Source organism: Echinops telfairi, unplaced genomic scaffold (assembly GCF_000313985.2).
Source record: "Echinops telfairi isolate 266 unplaced genomic scaffold, ASM31398v2 ScPeMD7_5868;HRSCAF=6743_1, whole genome shotgun sequence".
Classification (NCBI taxonomy): domain Eukaryota; kingdom Metazoa; phylum Chordata; class Mammalia; order Afrosoricida; family Tenrecidae; genus Echinops; species Echinops telfairi.
The window spans coordinates 3,775,859-3,782,695 of record NW_022109768.1 but is presented as its reverse complement, the minus strand read 5'-3'; the positions used below and the strand labels follow the sequence as shown (position 1 = coordinate 3,782,695).

At 45.2% G+C, this 6,837-nt stretch overlaps 1 protein-coding gene across 2 annotated transcripts in view; it reads left to right on the top strand.

Annotated features, from left to right (window-relative positions):
• The window catches only part of TRIM2 (tripartite motif containing 2), a 158,014-nt gene that overhangs the window by 30,806 nt on the left and 120,371 nt on the right, over positions 1–6,837 (top strand). The gene's annotated exons all lie outside the window — the stretch shown is intronic.

Below are 6,837 nucleotides of genomic sequence, written 5' to 3'. Positions count from 1 at the left end.
GCGAGCCTGGGCTTCGGGGGGCGGCGCCAGTGGCACGCCTTGACATTGCACTTGTCTCGGGCCAGGGCAGCGGAGCGCGGGGAGGGCGTGGCGACCCTCCGCCAGCCTGGAGATGTCTGAGTGCAGTTTCGGAAGCAGAGCTTTGCAAATCATTTTACCCTGCGGGCGGAGGGTGGTGGGAGATACGCTTGCAAGCTCCTTAAACGGATTTCTTTCCGATTAGCCTCCATTCTTAACCTCAGCCCAAGTGATACTAAACCCCTGCTTATGAAAGGAGACAGAGGGTGGGGGCGTGGGCTTGCACGGCTCTGTTTAAGTGATGTAGTTATCCTGAAAATATATGATGGGTTGTGTTGAAAACTGCATGATACTTGCTTGCAACTAGTTAAAAAGGCAGGTGGAGAGGAAGGTTTGCCGCATGAAATGCCAGTCAGATCCAGAGCACTGGATGGACACCCAATGGGTTGCCATGTGTAGCCCAACCCTGTAGAGTCCTTGGTAGCTTCTTCAACCCCCCACTCTGCTCCCAAACAGAGGCAGCTTTAGATTCCGTTTAAAACATTACCGTTCCCAGACATCCAGAGATGAGATTAACCTCATAGAGCAGGAAAGATGGTTGGGGGGTTGGGGGCAGTATGTATAGTGTTTGCGCTTATATTCTAAAAGAAGGGATCAAATTCTACATGAATATTTTAGATAAAAATGCTTATGAGCCTGTTACAAGACGACCTGCATTTCCGGTTCCCTTAAGTCAGTGGTGGGAGAAGGTATTGTGCCTGGCTCCGCTTGACCTGTAGTCTCAGATTTCCACTGGTTTCGTCATTGGCAGCACTTGCACCTGCCCTTCAGCTCAGAGAAACAAAGAGGCAGGAATGTCTCAGAACCCTGGGTTACCACCACCTCAACCAAAGACATCCTTTAGTGGCTTTCTTCACGGCCGACGTTACGTTTAGTTTCTAAAATGGTCCTGGCACCATTTTCCCTTAAAGTATGTATTTGGTTAAGTCAGACCTATGCCAATGAAATGTCTTCAAGGTGAGTAAGCTGGTCCTGGGTGCAGAAGGGTTAATGCCACATTTCAACTATTTCCTATTAAAAACAAAGCAGAACTCACTGCCATCGAGTAGATGCCAGCTCCTAGTGACCCTATAGGACAGGGTAGAACTGCCCCTGTGGGTTTCTGAGACTGTCACTCTGTATGGGAAAAGAAAGACCGTCTTTCTCTCCCGTGGAGCTGACCTTGAGGATCACAGCCCAATTCGTAACCACGACACCATCAGGGCTCCTATACATCCCAGCATGGGATCCAGGACATCATTGCCTTTAATTGCCAACGTCATTTAGATGACAGTGACTCTTAACAATATTCTCAGAGAGCATTGCCCCCACCCCACTCCTGTCCCTGCCTGCGTTTTCCTAGAAAAGTTTGTCGAAAATTCCATTTTATCTATCAAAATGAATCTTGGCACCTTGGCCCACCCATTGCTACCCTACTCCTATTCCCGGTGATTCCAAAGAACAGAGTAGAACCCCCACCCTCCATACACACACACACACACACACACACACACACACACACACTGGATTGCAGCCCTGGTGACATTGGACTGCTAACTGCAAGGTTGGCAGTTCAACCACCAGCTATGCAGAAGGAAAAAGATGTGGCTTTCTGCCCCCAATTCCACCTGATAGGTGGAATTGGCTAGATGGCAGTGAGGCTTTTGGTTGTTGGTTTTTGTCTCATAAAGTACTAGATAGGTTAGAAAGACTCCCTAAGAAACACTTTGACCTTTACTTTGATTTGATTTTTTTGTTTAATCTGCCCTGGCCTTGAATTCTATCCTTTGGTTATTCTAGAAAGAGGCTGGATAGTTATCTTGGGGCCCAAAAACACAAACCAAACTCACTGCCATGGAGTGAATGCTGACTCATAGTGACCCCTGTGGGTTTCTGAGACTACAACTGTCTATGGGAGTAGAAAACACAGTCTTTCTCCTGCAGAGCCTGTTGGTCGTTTTAAACATTAGGATCATAGCCCAAATCATAACCACTACACCACAAGGGCTCCATATCTTGTGACCCAGGTTGTTAGCTATTTAGTTGTTTTTGGAGTAGTGCTATCTCATCTCTTAAGTGCTGCTTGGTGACAACCTGGCCTGTTCAATGGCCATCAGCCCTTCTGGAACTATAGCTATGCCTATGCCCACAGAGCCCACAGAGTCTTCGAAAATGCAATTATAAAATTCTGGAGCAACAGCCTGATCAGAACTTCTTTCTTTTTCTACTAGCCCACTGAAAATGAGAACTGGCTTGGTTTACCACCCTACATCCATTTTGGGTTATAAATTCCCCAAAGATAAGATTTTTAGCTCAGCTTTTACAGTGCTGGCTGCTGATGCTAATGATGAAGACAGGAACAGCAAGGGTTTTCTTGAGAAAATGTGTTCCAGGATGGCTGAAAGCCCAGAGAAAGTTCTCTTATAAGCCTTGAGGCAAAGGCTGAGGCATTTATCATATTCTTGTTACTTTTGATCTGTGTTATACTCTTAAGTATCAGCCTTCAAACTCAAAAAGATTTTTTTTTTAAATACTCACTGCCATGAGTCCATTCCAACTCAGTGATTCCATTTAACAGGGTAGAACTGTCCTTGCAGGCGTACTCTTTATGGAAGTAGAAAGCCTCATCTTTCTCCCACAGAGCAGCTAGTGGTTTCAAACTACTGACCTTGCGGTTAGCAGCCCAACATGTAAACACTACTGCACCACCAGGGCTCAAGTATCAGTCCTGAAGATTGACTGCTCATTGGCAAATCTGAAAATGTCCCTGCAGATTATCTGCGAGTTTATTATTTATGTTCTGGAAGAAACGGTAGATCTCTTACTACGGATATTATTTGGTTTTAGAGATAAAACAATTGACAAGTGCAACCTTTGCAATAAAAGAGACTTTAAAAAAAATCAAAATAAAATAAATAAAAGAAACTTTATTGGAGGGGAAACTATGGGGAGTAACTCTAGGAACAATGAGCCACTGTTTACTAGCTACTCAGCTTTTTGTATTTTTTGAGAGCTTAGTGGAAATTCAACCTCAGGCACTGGGTTTTTGTTGGCAAACATTCTGTCTTACTCAGACTCATTCCTTTCCATTTGCAACCATTAATTTTGTACATCCTGCCTTTGAACTTCATCTCAAACTTTGAACAGAATATCCTTGTCCCCCAGCACTTTCAATACATTCTCCTTTTTCATGCCTTTGTATATGTCTCAAAGAAACTTGTTTACGCAGAATGGCTGGCCCGGAAGATTAGGATGTGTCCCTGAGGGAGCCAAACAACAACACTGGTGCTGTCAGCATCTTTATTAACTTCGGACAGCTTACAGCATTCATATCTACCCTAGAGCAGCAGTTCTCAACCTGTGGGTCATGACCCTTTAGGGGTCAACAACCCTTTCACAGGGGTCACCCGATTCATAGCAATAGCAAAATGACAGTTATGAAGTAGCAACGAGCATAATTCTGTGGTTGGGGGTCACCACCACATGAGGAACTGTATGAAAGGGTCGCAGCATTGGGAAGGTTGAGAACCACTGGACTAGACAGAGGTTTCGCTTCTGCCTTAACTGCCAAAAAATGAATCAGCCTAAAATGTGCTGCCTTCGGGACCCAGAGCAGTTTGTGAAAGATATGCTGGAAGCAATAGGAGTTGAGGGAGGCATTAGTCTTTAAAATCACCTCCTCATAATGCTATTTGTTCCCTTAAAGATTTACAGCCACCGAAACCTTCTAGATTCTGAGACAGAATCGACTGGACAACAGTGAGTCTTGCGAGTTCTCCTCATTGCAAATGCTTTCCTGGTTTCCGAATGCTTGCTGTTGGAGGGGTGTTTTTGTCTTTAGTTTAAACTAAAATACCAAGAGAGGTGTAATGTAAAGTCATGTTGACTTACTTATTGATCTCTTATTAGGAGGCAAACCCATTGCCGAGGAGTCGTGGTGACCCTGCATGGCAGCATTGAACTAACTGTGCCCCATAAAAGACAGCACAGGCAGCAAGCAGTTCATCAGTTTCCACGCACACACTTCATTGACATTGATTACATTACTATACACTCATCCTCAATCCCACCACCCTTAACCTAAAATGCGCTGCAAGTATAAGCTTCATTCCTTCCTCCCCATCCCTTCTGTCCCTAAAACCCCCCCAAACTCACTAATATTAAGTTGATTCCTATCCATAGCAACCCAACAGGACAAAGTAGAACTGCCCCTGTGGATTTCTGAGACTAAATCTTTATGGAAGTAACAAGCCTCAATTTCTCCCTTGGAGCGGCTGGTGGTTTTGAGCTGTTGACCTTGTGGTTCGCAGCCTAACACGCACAACCACTACACCATCAGGGCTCTTCTTCTGTCCCTGGTAATTATTGATCACTCTTGGTTTCTATAAGTGATAGCATACAGTGTTTATTGTTTGTGCTCAACTTATTTTGCTCAGCACATTGTCCTCAGAGTTCTCCCACATGTGACATGTATCGAACTTCATTCTGCTTTATGACTGAGTAATATTCCCCTGCATGGATGTACCACACTTTGCTTATCCAGTCATCAGAGGATGGACATTCTGGTTATTTTTGTCCTTGATGATTGTGAATAGTGCTACATTGATGATTACGAATAGTGCCGTTGCTGTATATGTTTGTTCATGTCATATGAGACTTCTGTGTTCAACTTTTGAGGAACTGCCAAACTGTGGCTGAGTCTTAGGAAGCAGTTCACCAGGCCTTTCTTCCATGATGCTTCTAGGTGCTGATACAGCTAGGTTAAAACTTAGCAACGTATCATTTGTTCTCCCTTTTGAACCATTTGATTCTAGTTCTTACAAATCATTATTATTCTCTGCTTTATTCTGGATTGAGATCTTGCTGTGTATTATTTTGTAATTATTGTGTGTGAGGGAGGTTGTATGATTTTCTGTCTTTGAAATTCAGGATAGGTCAATCTACAGAGACAGTAACTGGATGGATGGCTTCTTAGGGTTATGGCAAGGGAGGTAGGGGGAGAGGGGGCACTAATAATAGTGACTACAAGACTGCAGAATAGGTTCTCAAATTGTGATGATTGCACAACTCTTTTTAATATAGTCGAACCATTAAACGGTATGGTATGAGACTTATATGTCAATAAAACAGGGAAAAAAAAAGATTGTTGTTGCTGTTGGGTACCACCGAGTGAGTTCCCACCCAGAATGGCCTTATGCACAATAGAATCAACCACTGTCCTGCCCTGCACCATCCTCGCCATTGTGCCCATGCGTGAGCCCATTGTTACAGCCACTGTGTCAATGCATCTCCTTGAGGGCTGCTCGTTCTTCTGCCCCTCTACTTTACCAAATGTGATGGCTTTCTTCAGGGACAGCAATTAGTATAAAAGTCTATGTATTGTGTATCAGGCAGCATCAACCTAATTTTTCTAGAATCCAGATTGTGGGTGCCCCACACTTCCAAGGTATCAGGAAGAGGTTCCTAAGAGGAGACAGTGAAAGCTGATTATATGGGCAGGGGAGCTCCTGAAACCCCAGACTAAACCTACGTTCAGTGAGTCCATTCCCACTCAGAGACCCTGTAAGGACAGAGGAGGCTGCCCACAGGCCCTCCAAACGTGTACATCTTTACAGAAGCAGATGGTCCGCTGCATTTTCCCCAATGTAGTGGCTGGGGGGTTCAAACCCCACGGGTGTTTTTTAGCTCACAACAGAGTGCTTTAATCACTGCCACCAGGATTCCTTCGTCTCCTGAAAACCAAAAGCCCAAACACGAGTCAATTCTGCCTCATAGTGGCCCGATAGGAAAGGGGAGAATTGCCCGTCAGCTTCTGAGACCGTAACCCTTTAGGGAATAGAAAGGCTGGTCTGTCTCTAACACAGCAGACTCAGTTTCAAACTATTACCTTTGAGGTTCAAAGTCCAATTCGTAACCACTGTGCCACCAGGACTCTTCTCCTCTCCTGAAGGTTATTGTCATCCCTTAAAGGAGCCCAATGCCCAAGGCAAAACATGATTGAAACCACTAGCCTGCTTTGAGGAAGAAAGATGGGCCGGAAGTCCCCAAAACCCACAGGGGCAGTTCTACCCTGCCCTATAGGGGCGCTATGAGTCGGCATCCACTCAAGGGCAGTGAGTTTGGCTAAAGCTTGAGCACTATTGTTTGGCTGGAAGGTGACTTTAGGAAAACAGTTTCTTAAGGGCTCAAGGTTCAAAAGGATACCTTGGCAGACAGCTTGAGCGGAGCCCACCACTCCCTGGACCCAGCGATGTGGATTCCAGGAGAACCAGGCATTTAAATGGTTCTCAGCAGTTTCAGTGCCAACGGGCAAAGCAGCACTTGCTCCTTAGCAGCGAGTCTGCCATTGTGTTGGTGGCTGCCTGTTTTCTCTAGCCACCAGCAGTTCAGCAGTGGCCGTGGGAAGCACCAAAATGACCCTCACGTGGGAGTGTGGCTAGAGGGTAAATGAGAACTGTCCTGGAGCTTTGCATTAATTAACAAGATGAGGTCAGATCTCTCTAATCAGGAAAATAACCGAACAGACTAAACAAAGACAAGCCTGGCTTCGGGTGACCGCGCATAATTATTTAAATGAGTGTTGTACCTTCAACAGTGGTGTCAAAGCTACTTATATAAAACCGGCCAGTTCGATGAGTTTTCTGGGCTTTTGCTTAGGCATAAAGAAGGGCATTGCCACGGTGAATGGGATTTGCATCTGGTTAGCTTTGCCTGGGAGACCTTGCCACGGGAGGGGCGTGTCTGCCATTAGTTCTGACAGTGCTGGGAACCAAAAGAGTG